This window comes from Cervus elaphus, chromosome 5 (genome assembly GCF_910594005.1).
Source record: "Cervus elaphus chromosome 5, mCerEla1.1, whole genome shotgun sequence".
Taxonomy (NCBI): Eukaryota; Metazoa; Chordata; class Mammalia; order Artiodactyla; family Cervidae; genus Cervus; species Cervus elaphus.
This window is the reverse complement of record NC_057819.1, coordinates 104,138,707-104,156,475: the sequence shown is the minus strand read 5'-3', so window position 1 is coordinate 104,156,475 and position 17,769 is coordinate 104,138,707. Positions and strand designations below refer to the sequence as shown.

Here is a 17,769-nt window from a genome sequence, read left to right as displayed (position 1 = left end):
TCTGTATTTGTGGGAAGGAATACCTTTTGTCTTTGGACTGGCAGAAACTTTTCTAAAGATCTTCAAACAATTCCCTTTATAAGTGAGGTAGCCGAAATTTTTGTTAAAGGAAGAAAAGTGGGGGAAAAATAGGAATCTTGGTAATGCTGTGAAAAAACCCTCCTAATGCAGTGTAGGAAACAAGGCTGATTTAGATCTTAATCTTAAATTTGCCAGTCTTCTCAAATTCAGACCACCTTTAATAACAGAATAAGCCAAACTCTAATAAATCTTAGTGTCACCTGGGTTTTGTTTGCCATAAAATATTGGTGTTTTTTCTCTCCTCGGAGCATAAGGAAAAATATGCTGGAATTTTCCATTTTCTAAAGTTTTATCTTGTTCATTAAAGGTGCCTTCTCCTTGTTATTTTAACTGAAATGAGAGTACAAAAGTTACACCACCATTTAAGTATATTTCAAAAGCCCACTCAATTAGCCATTCATCCCCCAAAGAGAAATGAACGTGATTTGACAAGTTTATTTACTTGAGAGTCAAGCACAGGAAGCAAATTTACAGTAACCCAACTCAGGAGAAAACGGTTTCGTCCTAAAAGTCAAACTTGAACATTAAACATGTTTCAAACAGTAACTTTCCATTTGTTGGAAAGAAAAACAAACAGCCTTCCCGTGCTATGGGATATATATCATTTAAAATCATCAGCCACTTAAAAAAATCCCCTTGTGTTTCTGTCATTTCTGTTGTATCCTCTGGGAAGTTCTTATAAAAATGACCTGTTGAATCTGGAAACAACAGGTCCTTCTTCTTAGCACAAAGGCAGCTCTGTTTTTTCCATCAAGGACACAAGAAAGAAGTGATTAAAGACCCCCTAAAACTCTTATCTAAAGCAGTTTGCATTGAATGCGGCCCGGTCCACGGCTGTAAGTGAACACATTTCAAGCCGACTGCCCCAAAACATCTAAGACCATGTTGGACTCTGAGGTGCTGTTAAGTATGGTGAAATATTTAGTGCTAACCCCCTGTATTTTCGTTTCGCCACATAGACTTTATTTCCACAAAGTAGGATTGTTTCTTCCCGTTTCAGAGATGAGTATCTGAGGGTACAGTATATCTAGAGAGCTGGATCTTATTTTCCATGGACCTTTCTGAGCTAGTATAAGAGAAGGAAGGTTTCAAGGTAACTAGAAACACAAGTTTTGTGTTTTTTTTTTTTTGTTTTTTTTTTTTAAGAAGGGAGAGGCAATTTAAAAAAAGAAGAAAAAGTCATAAACTTTTAGGCTGTTCTCTTGCTTGGAAACTGGATGCATGCTGTAAAGTAAATATCTCCTTGGATTGTTTACTTGAGTAGAGGAGTTTTATAAAGCAATTTATGGTGGTTACAAAAATAACTGCACAGTAGACTTCATGGTTTGGTGAATTTAATTTTCTAAGTGTTAGAGCAATGTCTTTGTTTTACCATTTGCAATGGTCTTTTATGGGATGCATAAATTTAAGTTTAACTCAATTACATGGAAAACTGTTATTAAAAAAAGTCCAACCTATGGAGCCGGGATTATGCGATTATTTAATGAAATTTTGCCACAGTTCCCTTTCATCTTGGCTCTGAACTTGGAGTTAGATATTTGTGGAAAAGACTGAAGACTTAAACAAGAAAAAGAAAATCACACACAGCACCATCTATTAGGCACGTTTTAGCTCTTGGGTTTAGCCGGTATTTAGGTAAAGGGATTCCTTTTAGACCTTCTTCGTCCCAAAATTGTAATATAGGATTTCTAACACACACTTATGAAATGCCATCCCCCCAATGCCCCCCTCCCACACACACAAAGGAACAGAAAGAAAACCCTAGTATTTGAGCCCTGAAGTGAGTTATTTCAAGAGGAAAAAATCTGTACAATATTTTTTAGATGCTCATTGACATGGGAGAATCATACAAGTTTAGCCTTGTTTTTTCACCCAGTGAAGTTTCTCTCCATTTGCCACAATAGTTTGTTGTGGCAGCGCCCCCTACCGTCCTGATGATGGCACAAATCTGTTGCTGATGGGAAGTTGGGAGAAAAATCTCTTGGAAATTGAGTTTGCTAGTTTAAAACGCCTCTTGCTAGGATGTGTCAATACATTTCTCTCTCTGGGGAAGAAAATTAATGGTACTTTTGAAACTACATCCCAGAAATAGTGTAATCAATGGTTTCTTCGTTTGGACAAGTGTGTAGCAAAGCTTAAGAAAACAAGTTTATTCAAAATCTCAAAAAAGGAAATTATTCATATTGATTTTAAATGTCCGAATAGTACTCTCAAATCAGTGAAACACAGGGACATTTTAGTATGCCAGGGAATTTGTTAATGATAACTTAGGAAGCTTCAGTGGAGTTTTCTGGATATGAAACTCTGCCCTGATGGGGTTTAGAAAACATTCCACATGACTTAATTTAGCCGACATGCTATCAGGACGACGACAAATGTCTGGCTCGCGCATCACGGGAAAGCAGTCCTTCACCATGCTGTGTCTCCATGTCCATCGGATGTGTGGCGGGTTCCTCAAGAAAAGTGGGGAATTGTTTCATTAATTTCAAAACTTTAAGATTTCTTCTGAAAGTTAAGACCAGATACCTCTGCTGTAGTTCAAGACCAGGTGAACTTGGAATTCAATAAGAACCCCCCTCCCCCACTCTGCTTGTATATTTGCACTAATTATAATGTATGGTTATTTTTCTCCTAAAAGATACCTTAGCTTTTATCTTACCTCCTAAGATAAAGAATACCTATTTATAAAGTATTTAAAGATACATGTGTGTGCTTATACATACTATGTATTTATATATGTATGTATATGTTTGCATTCTGTAACACTTCAGTCTTTTATTTTGGGACAAGATAGTTAAGTGTTCATTGTCTAATCTCTTATGCTAGCATATCTCATTCCTATATTTTGATTCAGTTTTTTTAGTGAGACCAGATGATTTCCACAGAGAAAAATGTTTCCAATATTATTTTACTCTGTAGCAGTGGTCCCTAGCCTTTTTGGCACCAGGGACGGGTTTCGAAGAAGACAATTTTTCCACGGACTTGGGGTGGAGGAGGGTTTCAGAATTATTCAAGCGTATTACATTTATTGTGTGCTTTATTTCTGTTATGGTTATGTCAGCTCCACCTCTGATCATCAGGCTTTAGGTCCTGGAGTTTGGGGACCCCCGTGTAGTAACCAGGAAGATCAGAGGTGACTCAGCTTGGAGTTCAGGAGATGGTTCTTTCCTTGGCTGCAGAATGTGAAGCTCTCTGGCCCTTCCCGATCACGGCCTTGTTTATCAGCCACGGGAGAGGCAGGCTGAGCAGAGGCACTTTCGGTTCCTATCGGGGGTGATGGGCGTCTCAGAGCAGCTGGGAGCAGCTGTGGAGCACCCCCGTGTTCGCTTTCCCACCCTTGTGAGCCACCAGCCCTTCTGTAGGAAGGGTGGGGCGTGAAATGTGAGCCACAGGAGTCTGGCCACCCATGCAAGGTCCTGGGGACTGCCGTCCAAAGAGGCCCTGTGTCCTCAGAGGGGAGTGAAGGACCTTGGAAGGCACGAAAGGTGGGGTGGGGCGGAAAGTGGGGAGAAGCAGCTTTGGGCCCTGAGTCCTGTGTCTTTGGAGGGGGAAAGGGCATCATGTCTTTCATTCATTTGCTCCCAGGAGTCCTCAGTGACTGGACATTTCCTTCGAGTAGGAGGTTGCAAACAGTGCCTTCAAGAAGCCTTATGCTGCCATTTTGTTTGCCCTGGGTTCATGCTCTGGTAGACCTCCCTGGCAAGACAGGTTCAACAGTCTCGTCTGTGTGTGTGTGTGTGTGTGTGTGTGTGTGTGTGTGTGTGTGTGTGTGTGTGTGTGTGTGTGTGTGTGTGTGTGTGTGTGTGTGTGTGTGTGCACTCAGTTTGTGCATGAACCCACCTTCAAGAGCAGGCACCCAGTAGGTGGAGAAAGTGATAGAACTGATAACAGGAATGTTATTTAGTGGTTAGGGAACTTCTGAGCAGTATCAGACACCTAAGTGAAACAGGGTCTAGGATATGTGAGTGATTATTCCCTTAGAGCGATGAGATTTATCACATGCTGATAGAGCATGAGATGGCTGGATGGCATCACCGACTCAATGGACATGAGTTTGAGTAAACTCCAGGAGTTGGTGATGGACAGGGAGGCCTGGCGTGCTGCAATTCATGGGGTTGCAAAGAGTCGGACACGTCTGAGCGACTGAACTAAACTGAACTGATAGAGCGTATGTGAAACGCAGAGCCATTTAGGAGCAAAAATCCTATGGTCATCTCCTGCCTTCCCTTTAAAAAAGAAACCTAAAAATGCTCTGGCCCAAATATTTGTCTCATGGAAATGTCTGTGGATGGGCCCAGAAAGAGGACATGCCAAATCTGTCTTCTGGAGGGGTCATGAGAACAAAATAAGCTTGTGCAGTTAATGACAAGAGGGAGTGACCTTACGTAGGCCAGAAGCTCCCATCTTAGGAGAGTGTCACAGAGCAAACAAACCCACTTGATATAAACAACTAAGGCTTGCCTGTCTCTACGGGATGCGTTTGAACAACTGCACATCACACTTACCATCACTCAGGTTGCTGGGTCGGAAACTTCATAGATGTAGCGCTTTTCCTTAGGGAAAAGCTTTCCCTTTCTCCACCAAGGAACAGGAACTTAGCTGATAAAGAGCGTCATTTTTACGTGTGCTTCCTAGTGATATTGGACTTGAAGCTTTGAGAAAGCTTGTTTCTCCTTAAGTGATGAATCCTTATTGTGGAAATGAGGTTTCTTATTAAGGCATATGCCTTTAATATTATAACCAGAGGAAATTGCACCTCAGTAATATTTTGGCTCCCTAGTCTTTGCATTTGTAAGAATGTCTTTAAAATGTTTGCCAGCACTTTAAAATCTTTGCTAATTTGATACAGTTACAATGTCTCTATGGGCATAGGGATATTGATACAGTTAATAAATAGGCCTATGTGAAATAAACCTAGGTGAAACCAGAACCTAGAAATTGAGGAAATGCCGAGTTCAGAGACCTGAAGCATATTCCCAGCTGCTTGCCTCCAGTGATGCAACTTCTGATTTTTTTATATCACTCATGTGGTCATGACTGTTACATTTAATCTGTGATCCTTTGAAAGCTGTGTTCCAGAAGTTCAGATTTGCTGTCAGATGGCTGTAAATGTGGGCTTCCCAGGGGGCTCAGTGGTAAAGAATCCACATGCCAATGCAGGAGACCCAGGTTCCATCCCTGGGTTGGGAAGATCCCCGGAGAAGGGAATGGGAATGCACTCCAGTATTGTTGCCTGAAAAATCCCATGGACAGAGGAGCCTGGCTGTTTACAGTCAATGAAGTCCTAAACAGTGGGACATGGCTTAGTGACCAAACATGCACGCAAGGCGGTAAATGTTAAAGAAAAGAGGGAATATTTAGTAAGAAGGAAACTAAGTACTTGGCGTTAGGCTTGTGATATTCTTGCAAAATTTAAAAAAAGAAAAAAAAAAAAATCCTGTTAAGGGGACTCTTGAGAGCAGCCCACTTTGAATGTGACGTTTAGCGCCACCTAGTGGGAGGGAGAGTCAGCAAGGAACCCAAAGGGCTGAACTTGGAAAACTTCTTCATGATCAGAGTATATGTGGTCCCCCCATTTGTTTTAAACAAAAAAGAAGGAGGGAAAATCATGCTGGGTAGCACTTACAGCCTCTCTGCCTGAGCCCGCTCTTTCAGGCAGGGAGGTTATCCTTTAGAGAGAAATAAAAAAGACCTGCCTTGACAATAAACCTGAACAACAAGGTAGAAGTGATTAGGAGATTTGTATTAGAAATGTGCATGCCTGAAAGAAATACCATATGCCCCAGATTAGTTTTGTTAGTGGGTTTTGCCTCTGTTTCTGAAAACCAGCTTCACAGGAAAATACTTCCAGATGATTTTTATTTCAACATCAGTCATGCAGTCTTATTTCTTCCACCCCGCGTTGGACAGGCTCTTGAGGAGGGTCCCAGGATTCTTAAGGGGTGGCACCCAGAAGCCGGTTTAACCCTTGACATGCCTGAGATACACTTTGCAAGATCTGTCCGTGTGGGACAGTCTTATAGGAAGGTCCTTTCAGAGTTTCCAGCAGGAGACAGCTTCCTGTGAAGCCGCCCAGGGCCTGGGGAGCGGGGTGGGCAGGTACACAATACTATATATAAAATAGATAACCAACAATGGACCTACTGTATAGCACAGAGAACTCTACTCAGTATTTTGTAATAACCTATATGGGAAAAATATCTGAAAAAATAGATATGTATATGTATCTGAATTACTTTGTTCTGGATGTGAAATTAATGCAACATTGTAAATCAACTCAACTCTAGTTTTTTTTTTTTTTAAGTAAGCATGGGTGGTAAGGGGCTTATAGGAATGTTACAGTGGAGGAACCCGGCGGACCCCACCCAATCCAGGTGATGTGAGTGACATCCCCTTATTTTCCTGTTGAGATCTTGTGTGTGTGTTTGAGTCAGTTGTGTCCAACTCTTTGCGACCTCATGGACTGTAGCCCACCAGGCTCCTCTGTCCTTGGGATTCTCCAGGCAAGAATACTGGAGTGGGTTGTCATTTTCTTCTCCAGGGAATCTTCCCAACGCAGGGATCGAACCCAAGTCTCCCACACTGCAGGCAGATCCCTTACCATCTGAACCACCGGGGAAGCCCCTGAGATCTTGTATCCCCTGGTGTAGTGCAGGAAGGAAGACTTCACATGCGGGGTTTTCTGCCCCCGCCAAATGTTCAACCCCCGTCTGGTCATGAGAAAACATGAACGGATGGGGCAGCCGCAAAATACCTGAGCAGCATTCTTCACAAATGTCGAGATCGAGACTAGCAAAGCTGAGACACTTGTCACCGCTGGGAGGGGACAAAAGAGACTAATTACTAATGAGTAAATAGAATCTGGTACCATCCACTGGGTCCCGGAATAGAAAAAGGGCATTGATGATAAACTGAGGCTATGTGACTGGTGTCTGTGGTTTAGTTCATGGTGCCATTGCAAGGTTAGTTTCCTGGTTTGATCCTTTTCCAGGGAAGATGATAACCTCGGGGGAAGCTGTCTGGGTTTCTGAGAATTTTCTGTACTATTTTTTTTTTTTTTTTTTTTTTTTTTTTTTTTTTTTTGTACTATTTTGTTTACAGTTTTGTTGTCTAGAATGATCCCAAAACCAAGGGGGAAAGAGCATCATTAACAAGGAAGGCAGAGGTGTGGGATGAGGGTTCAAGAGGGGTTCAAGAGGGAGGGGCTATATGTGTACTTACAGCTGATTCATGGTGTTCTACAGCCGGAACTAGCCCAACACTGTAAAGCAGTTATACTCCAATTAAAAAAGAACAGAAAAACAAAAACAAAGAAGGCAGAGGGCTCGAGGGCTCATTCTGAAACCCTCTACCAAGCGAGCCCCTTTCCTCCTCTCCTCCCAGCTCCCCGCACCCCGCCCCGTCCCGCCCCCCAACATGGGCTAGCCAGCTCCCCTCCACGCCAGCACCTGTTTCTCTAGACATGCTGATCCTTCCCTCAGCTTATTTCATAATAAAGTTGGCTCGGGGCTCCCCTTCCTGCTCTCTTGTCTCTGAAACATGGGCAGAGACGGTTTTGTGTTCCTTTTCTGTTCTTTGTGGCTGGCAGGTGTCACGTCACGAAGGTATAAAGTCATTCAAGCCCTCTCAGGCTGGAGAGCAAAAGCTCTGATGTCAGTGATGGGTTTTTGAGGACACAAAGGACTGAAGTGGAAGTCAGAGGAAAGTCTGACGTGGGCATCTGGCTTTGTCTGTTGTTGCTTCCAACCAAGGAGGAGGAGTTGTCAGGGGTGGGGAAGCTGGCAATGTAGGTTAGAGGGATGGATGGACCCGTGCCTGTGGATGCACCTTAACCTAGCATGACAATACAGTTTAGATTTTAGGGGTGAGCTTAAATATTCTTTTTTAAAAAAATATTTATGTATTTGGCTGCACCAGCTCTCAGTTGGGGCATATGGGCTCTTTAATTGCAGCATGTTGGATCTAGTTCCTTGACCAGGGATCAACCCTGGCCCCCTGCATTGGGAGTGTGGAGTCTTAGCCACTGGACCGCCAGGGAAGTCCCCTCAGTTTAAATAGTCTGTCTCCTTACTTGACCTTTTGCTTTAACCTTTGGTTTAGACCCTGGCTTGTGAGACCCGCTGCAGCAGCGATGCAGGTCTGGAACAATTGCAGATGTGAAGGAGAGGGAGGAAAGGAGAAAGTCCAACTTCCATAGTGCTGGAGGGCTGGACCTGGGCCTTCTGGGTGGTTCTTCCTGCTGGAACGACTAAGCCTGGGATGCCAGTGTTATCAGGCTCCAAGTTCCCATCCAGGCAGCACACTGGCATTTTCTGCATCTGTTTTTAAGCACACAGTTGTGCATCGGAGGCTCTGGCTTAATGGAATTATGAAAATTTGCCTCAAAACATCTCCTTTGATATTTTTAACGACTGTCAAAATAAAAATCACATTTTTACTAAAGCAAAACAAGAAAACAACTCTGGCTACATCTCGAGACTCTAAGAAGATAACAGTATTTCCTCTTAATGCTTGACTCACTCACCTTGATTGAATCTGTTTTATGAACCTGTGTCGTGCCAAGGACAAGCTACTAAATGCTTGTGTAGATAAAAATAATTTCTATGATTTAATGCTATTCTGGGCTTGTTTGGCATTTTTCCACCTTAGACGGCATACACTTTTCTTCATGCAGTTTGAAACTTTATAAGTATAGCAAAATATTTGAACCTGCAACATATATTTGATGAAATGTCATTTTAGTTTCTATTTCACTTATTTTCACTCTAATTTTTGTTATTTTCTTCCTTCTGATAACTGTGAGCTTAGATGGTTCTTCTTTTTTTGATTCCTTGAGGGGTAAAGTTAGGTTGTTTATTTGATTTTCTTGAATGCAGGCATTTATCACTATGAACCTCCCTCTTAGAACTGCTTTTACTGCATCCCCTAGGTTTTGGTGTGTTTCCTTTCCACTTTTATTTGTCTCAAGTTATTTTTAAAATTTACTTTTTGATGTCTTCTCTGACTCATTGGTTGTTCTCTGACTCATTGTGTCGTTCAGTCTCTACATAATGTGAATTTTCTGGTTTCTTCTTGTCACTGGTTTCTACCTTCATACTATTGTGTTCCGAAAAGACATATATCATGATCTCAAGCTTCTTAAATGTGTTAAGACTAGATTCATGGTCCAGCCAGTGACCCACCCGGGAAAATGTTCTGTGATGTTTACAGAGTTCATCTGTAAGCATATCAGAAATCCTGAGCCATCCAATTGATTTATCACCCATCCATTAAAAAAAAAAACAATTAGCATGGGAAAAAAAAAAATCCTCTTTGTTTAGTGGTCCAGATGAGCAAGTTTCCTCCTTCTAAATGGCTGCATGGGGATGCCAAAATATTGTCAGGAGAATAATGAGAAGGCAACTGGCTGCTCCTAGAAGTGGGGGGCAGGGTGAGTTGGTGGTTGTACTCATTCCTTGGGATCTTCAACCCTGTGCTCTCTTTTGACTGTGGGAAACCCCCAGCCACTTCGCCCTGAACATGGCTGAGTCACTGCCAAAGTCCATCTTTCTTATTCTTTTCTGAAGTATTTGCACTTCAGATTGACACTTTTATCCTTTAGAAGTGTTAATAAAAAAAAAAAAAAAAAAAAAGAAGTGTTAATACTCCCAGTGAGGCCATAGCCCAGTTTTTACCCCCCAGCACTCTTCTGTTGATCTTCATTATTATTATTATTAATAACTGTTATCTAATTATTCTGCCAGTTGGTCATGAGTAGTGCCAGGCTCTATACTATAATGGTCAGATCATTGCCAAGTAAGACGTGACTGTCGATATGCATTTCTTTGGTTCTAACAATCAGAAACTGTAAAGAAAATTGGAATTAGAAGGTATCTTAGAGATTGTCTTCTGCCTATGAAAAAACAGGGTGCCTTGCCTAAAATTAAACCAAAGACAAGAGCTCAGAGCTTCTATTTTTCATGGTAAAATTCTGGAGACTACAACTGGGAAACCATTGCTTGCTCTGAATTACGTAAATTTTATTTTGGAGGATTTATGTCAATGGCAAAAATATTCCAGAGAATGGAACAATTGATAGCATTATTTTATCTCTTTCCAAGACTGGTGAATTAAAACACTGAATCAAATTGAGTCAGTGATCAATTCATCTTTGCATTTCTGGCTTTCATCTCAGATGTTTTCACCAATATTTTGATGCTTATAGATTTTGGAATCCAGCTAGCACTATTGGCCTATGGATCCTCGTAAGTAATTTGTTTTATGGTTGTTACCTGTTTGTAAAAGATTAGTGGGAGAAATCCAAGTACAGACAGGAGAACGTTTTCTTTTTCTCTCTTGAGCGTTTGGAGTAGGAAGTAATCCATCAAATTATAGGAATAAAATTCCTTTCCCTTTTTCAGAGTTCTCATTTGGATTAGAGCTCTCCTTTCCATAGGAAATATCAAAGTTGCCAGGCTGGTTTGAGTGACAAAGTCAAAAATGGTATATTTGTTACGGTCATAAATCTTTGCAGATACTCATTACGCTCAGGTATTTTAAAAAGGGAACTGGATTAAGCTGCAGTGAAAGTTACATTCCCAGGGCTAACTGCTCCCCTCCCCTCGTCACCTTCCTTAACTGAAGTCACGTTTGCTCCCAGTGGATGCTTTGAAAAGTTCTGGACCTACAAACCGGCTGCAGCGATGAAGTGATTTCGTTTTACAAACAAAGCTGTTGAGTAAACAAATCTGGCATCTGGTTCTTTTTCTCAATTTTCTGCTGGACTTTAATTATTCTTGTAGTTTTCTTTCATCAAATGTTGTGGGCTTACTTTCTTTTTTAAGAAATAAAGGCGGCTTGTTTTTCTTTCTACTGAGGTCTTTCTCTTTCTTCTTGCTGTAGGAGGACTTGAGATTACAACAGTATCTGTTAGAAAGGCTTTCCCCAAATCCAGAGGGTCTGCTAAAATGCCCTGCTAAGGTTTAATGATGGAAAGAAAATACAGTTAATGTATTTCATATTTATACAGGGAAAGGTCATGGGGAGCTAATGCTTGTGATGAAAATTCTTGGGGTTTTCAGGTGCACTTGCTCTGTGGCAAAGGGTGGCAAGTTGGAAGCAAACATTGGAGAAACCGCTTCTCGGCTCCAGTTGACAGGAAAGTAGATTCTAATTGCCATGCCCTCTGATTTCTCTAAAGAATCTTGGGATATTGATTTGTGAAGTAATTAGCCTCCAACTAATAAAAATAAATGGAAAAAAAAAAAGAAAGTTAACAGGAAAAAAAAATAAAAAAATAAAAATTATTAAAAAAAAGAATCTTGGGATATTGATTTTTTAGAAACCACAGTGAGAAATAATTAACATATTCAAAACCAAAACTCAAAAAAACCAAAATTCTGCAAAGAATGGAGTAAATCAACCTCTGACCCAGAGTGGCTGCTGGTTTTTAACCTTTGGCTTGTAGTGAAGATCCGTGTCAGCAATAAAAATCTGGTGTGTACTAAGAGTTTTTCAAACTCTGACTTGCAAGACATTGGTGTATAATAAAGCCAGTTATTATTTTTTAATGGAAGGGGTTATAATAGCATAAAATAAGAGAGTGAATCCCAGGTAGTAACCCAGGCAAATATTACCTTGACAAACTTGCTTCAGGTACGAACAGATAAGTAGATCAGGTGTGTGCAGGAAGGTTGGAGATAAAATGTACTTGTCAGTAGTGGATCTCATTAGAAAAAACTTTGAAAAACCCTGGCCAGTGTGAACAGAGGTCCTGTGTGAAAAAACTACAATGAACATACCAGGGGTGTCCCTCCAGAAACTCACCTCAGTCTTTTTCCACCTTCTATCTCCAGGCCCTGGAACTTCACCTGTCACAGGAGAGATTCACTATTTGTTTAGTGAAACAAAAATGATGCCTTAGGTCATGGGCCAGCAGTTTTTTCCTGGAAAGGGCCGGTAGTAAATGTTTTAGATTTGTTAGTCAGACGGGCTCCATCACAAGTATTCAAGTCTGTTTCTTACCAGGAGAGCAGCCTTCTTGTTTTTCAGTCACTCAGTCATGTCTGACTCTCTCTGCGACCCGATGGACGGCAGCACGCCAGGCGTCCCTGTCCTCCACTGTCGCCTGGACTTTGCTCAGGTTCATGTCCATTGAGTTGGTGATGCTAGCCATCTCATCCTCTGCCGCCCTCCTTTTGCCTTCAGTCTTTCTCAGCATTACGGTCTTTTCCAATGAGTGGGCTCTTTGCATCGGATGGCCAAAGTATTGGAGCTTCCTTATGTAAATGATGGATGTGGCTACCTCCCAATATGTAAATGAATGGCCTTGGCTATGTCCCAGTAAAACTTTATTGACAAAACAAGCCTTTGGCTCACTGGACATGCTTCTCAGACTTCTAGGACAGGCTAAAAACTTCATGTATGTCCCTGGACCTTCCCTGACTTTACTTATCATATAACTCTCAGGTGAGTATCCATCATGAACACTCACGGGAGGTGTTGAGGATGCATGATGTAGCTGATGGACTCCCCACAAGGTATCACTCAGAAATTACAGCTCCTCTTGGCCAGATGAGGCTAGAAGAGTCCATCCTGGGAGTGACCTGTGGGAACTTTTTGAAATAAGCAGACTTGTGCAGGACGATGGCATTTCATGTAAAGGTGATTCATGTGCTCAATGACAAACATTTTACTTTGGAAAAGACATCATATAAACACATCTAAGCGGTCTTTGGTCTTTTTCTTTTATATAAAAAAAGCTTAATAATGCATTTTGCTGTTACCTTGACTTTGTACTTGAGTACGTGTTTAATTTACACACATCTTCCTCCACTTCTCCATTTTTCCTTCAGTCTTTTGGATGCCTGGGCATCCTGTGATGGGGTCACTTGACCTCTGTCCTGAAATGCAGTCCCATCCTGTGGTTTCAGCCAACAGTCTGAGTTTGCAGGTGAGGAGTGAGACGTCAAACTGGAATCAGTGTCGGGAAGAATTTTTGAGGCTATTCCATGGCATGTGTAAGGAGATTAATAATATTTTGATAGAAGCCAATACACCTGAAATATTACAATTTCAATGCATAATCAACAGTAAAACATTATTGATGAGATATTTTGGCATTTTTCATATGAAATCTTCCAACTCTCAGATGCAACTCTCAGATGCATTTTATTTTTTAACACTTTATTTTTTAGTTTCAAGTTTTAAATTTTTTAGTTGTGCCACATTGGCATGTGGATTTTAGTTCCCTGACCAGGGATTGAACCCCTGCCCCCTGCATTGGAAGGCAAATTTCTAACCACTGCACCGCCAGGGAAATCCCTTTTTTTCTTTTAATTGCAGATTGTGTTCTTTGGATGGATGCTTAAGGCTTCCTGCATTAGTTTTTACACACAAGTAGCATCTGATATTCCTATTTAATTTTCTTGAACATTCTGGGAAAAGTGTAGTGGCTAATTTCCAAGGCAGTGATGCACGAGCCTATTCTAAACTCCATCACAAGGGTAGAAGGCAAAATAAACTTGCTCTAAGAATCCCTATCTTACTGAAAACCCACTCAAAAATTCCCTGAAAGAATGAAGACATTTGAATACTTTGTGTTTTCTCTTACCAACACTGAAATTTAAAGTTTCAACCGTGGATATTCTTTCATTGGTGGCATCTTATTTCTGCTCAATGAATGCTTAATAGCAGACATTGTAATGCTTGTGATATTTTCCTTTTCGCTGGGAATTTTGGTGATGACGAGAAAGCATTAAAAAAGGGAGGGGGAGAAAAAGCTGAGAAAAGCAAACCAATGTATTCCTACTGTTTGACTCACAAATTTATTGCTTGTGGGAAAAAATTGTTTCTGTAGTGTTCATTTCTCATGTAAGTCGATGGCAGTCATTTCTGTCTGATTCATAGAGGCTCGTGGAGAAAGGACTTGGAGGACATTGCAAGTTGAAAATGGCTTAAAATAAGGATACTCGAGTATCTAAAGTTCAGAAGCTATTTTCATGGCATCTCTCTAGGTTTAGTCTTGGAATATTATAACTGATTAATCTATTTCACTGTGGTGGTCCTTTCTAGGCCACTCAGAAATTGAGGTGGGGGGTGCCTTTAAACAGCATGGTGATGGATCAGGGGGATCAATTTGGAGAAGAGGAGGGAAGGGGAGTGTGTGAGACTTGCAGAGAACTGTGGCAACCCACTGCAGTGTTCTCACCTGGGAAATCCCATGGACAGAGAAGTCTGGCGGGCTACAGTCCCTGGGGTCGCAAAGAGCGCAAAGAGTCAGACACAACTTAGCAACTACACAACAACAACAAGAACAAACAAGTTCAGTTCCTAGAGAGCTGAGATTTAGTGCAAAGTCTGTGAAACTCAAACAGGAACTGAATATCATAAAACTAAATCCAGTCACACCCTTCTGAGCCTCCAGTGCCCTGGAGGGCTTAAGGGTATACAAATGACTGCATGGACTCTTCGCTCAGCTAATATCTGATTAAAATGAAACCAGTCACCCCATAGCCATCTGCATTTGTGTGACAGAACCAGAGAGCGTTTCACTGTGTGGCCAGAACACTACGTAATTGCAGCAGTGGAGAAAGCAGAACACTAGAAGGGGAAGAGAAAGAGAAACACTTTGGAACAAATGCCTCAGAGGCCACCGATAAAGGGGCCTAGAGACCCACCTGGAGGGGTATGAGGTGGGAAAGGTGGTTCAAGTCTGGCTGGTGGGCGCCCTTCTTCTCGGTAGATTCCTCCACCGAGATGTGTGTCATGGCATGATTCATGTCCAGCAGATTTGTAAGTGAAGTGAAAGTCACACTCTGTCAGCGTGCCTGCTGGGATGACTGTCCGAGACAGCATAGCTCAAAAAGAGGGTTTGGGGAAAATATGACCAAATGTCAAATGTGATTTCTTATAACAGATTATTGATTTCTTGGGGAGAGGGAACAGGAAAATCATGAGTGGCATGATAAGATGTGTGAACAGAGGTATACAGATGTAATAGGTGATTATTATGAAGTCCTTACAAATCTTGATAGCTCAGGTGGTAAAGAATCCACCTTTAACGCAGGAGACCCTGGTTTGATTCCTGGATCAGGAAGATCCGCTGGAGAAGGGATCGGCTCCCCACTCCGGTATTCTTGGGCTTCCCTTGTGGCTCAGCTGGTAAAGAATCTGCCTGCAATGTGGGAGACCTGGATTCCATCCCTGGGTTGGGAAGATCTCCTGGAGAAGGGAAAGGCTACCCACTCCAGTATTCTGGCCTAGAGAATTCCATGGGGTTACGAAGAGTTGGACACAACTGAGTGACTTTTACTTCATTAACAAATCTGTTAGACATGAATCATGCCATGACCAATCCCCTGATTGTTATCAAACTACATCAATGGAGAGATTTATATACATGCACATATATAAATATGTGTGTATATATATATATATATAAAATATATATTTGTGCATCCTGAAATTCCCAGATGTAGAGATGTTTGTACCTGCCCCTATTATATATATATATATATATATAGGGCTTTCCAGTTGGTGCTAGTGGTGAAGAACTTGCCTGTTAATGCAGGAGACATAAGAGATGTGGGTTTGACCCCTGGGTTGGAAAGATCCCCTGGAGGAGGGCATGGCAACCAGTCCAGTATTCTTGCCTGGAGAATCCCACGGACAGAGGGGAGCCCATGAGGAGCCCAGAGGGTCCCAAAGAGTCGGACACAACTGAAGCAAGTTAGTATGCTTCAGGGCTGAGATACACAGATGCGTATGTATATATCTAAAAGTCTGTATTGATACATAGTCCATTCACAGTGTGTTATTAATTTCTGCTATGCAGCAGAGTGACTCAGTTATACATCCATGTATCCTTTTCCATTATGGTTTACCGCGGGGCCCTGAATACAGTCCCTGTGCTATACCGCAGGACCTTGCTGTCCATCCATTTGGATAGATTGTATTTTGACTCTCTTCTTGCAGGCGTTTCCCCTTCGTTTATTTAAAAAAAAAAAAAAGCAAATCAATAATAGTTCATTTAAACGCCTCTGTTAGTACATAGACTTGAACGTGGGACTTCCATGCACCTAGTCTTATAGTCTTAGCACCGTTTTAAAGGTTCAAGTGAAATGGTTCAAAACAGGAAGTTCTTAAAAATTGCATTCTCACTAGATATGTAAACAATTTCAACACAGTGATGTGGGCGTCTGACTTCTGATTGCCTCTTATCAGAACTTAGTAGAATATGCTAGCTCAGTTTTTGAAAGCGTGGGCAAAATCATTTTCCTTAAAGAAAGTACTTTTCGTTCCTCCCCAAGGCCTTACAGATCTGAACTGTTGAACCCAGACTTGAGTAATGATGTCCTATACTTTGCCAAACAAGTCGTTTCCCCCTTTATCACATCCATCAGAAGGGGAAGTGTCCCGCCGGACAAACTGTTTCCCAGGAAAAGCCTTTTCGTGTGTATGTGTCTGTTTTCTTAAGTCAAAGTAAGTTGAAAATCAGGAAAATTTCAAGTTGGTTTCTGTATTGTTTGCAGGTGATGTTCACGAATCTGAGTCTGTGGGTTGTGTTCTGTCGGCACCAAAATGCTGAAGCATTAATCAAAGAGGAATCTATAATCACAGAAAAATAATGCAGATCGTTTAACAGCACCCGATCATGTAAAAAGGATGGAAACAAGGCATCGTTGCAGCTTTCTTAGACACAGCTGCAACTAAATAAAAGATATGTTGTAAATATTTTTTTGAAAACTTGAAAAATTTAGGCCCAGAACAGTGTGACTGAATTTACTTTTATTGTATTTAATTCCTATTTGAATGTCACAGAGTTTGTACTAAAGCTTTCTCTGGAAACTGAACTTGTTTGTACTTATCCCAAAATCAATTATTAAGAAATAAGTACACGATCGTAAAATCTCATATTAGCATTGGAAATGACCTCTGAGTCATTTGGCCCAATACTTATCTGATAGACCAAAGTTTATTAATATTAAAACGGCTCCATAGCTACTGTGGTCAACAAATCATCTCCTGATATATCTTAAAAAACTGATAACGTTTGTGTGTGCTCGGTCTCCCAGTCGTGACCCCATGAACTGTAGCCCGTTGGCTCCTCTGTCCATGGAGTTTTCTAGGCAAGAAGACTACAGTGGGTTGCCAGCTCCAGCCCCAGTGGATCGTCCTGACTCAGGGATTGAACCCGTGTCTCTTGCATTGGCAGGCAAGTTCTTTACCACCGAGCCGCATGGGTTGCTCTTTCCTTCTCTAGGGGATCTTCCCAGACCAGGGATCAAACCCCCATCTCCTGCACTGCGGGCGGGTTCTTTTCCCCTGAGCCACCGTGGAAGCCTGAAAGAAACACTAGATGAATGCAGAAAACTGCAGTCAGCCGAACTGAGTCGTGTAAGAACACACACATGCGGATACATGCCTCACCTATCCACCAGCCACCTCAGCTCAGCTCCAGTTCTGACTCACATTTATCCGTGTCTGGTCAACAACTTTCTGCCGCCTTTTTGACAAGCTTCCTTCAACACTTTACAATAACTCCCAAGCTGTGATCTTCCCAATGCCCACTTCCATGGAAAACTTCAGGGCTTTTTCAAGGTCAAGGGTCATATTTATTGTTGTTTCTATGAATTTCTTAACCAGTTCAGGTGTGAAAACTGTGCTTCCCTTATTGTTAGGTTCCTACCTTTCAAAAAAGTGTGCCCC

General features: G+C 41.6%; 1 protein-coding gene across 1 annotated transcript in view; it reads left to right on the top strand.

The window, feature by feature from the left end:
• HS3ST3A1 (heparan sulfate-glucosamine 3-sulfotransferase 3A1) overlaps nucleotides 1-17,769 on the top strand; it is an 83,016-nt gene that overhangs the window by 1,311 nt on the left and 63,936 nt on the right. The window lies entirely within an intron of this gene.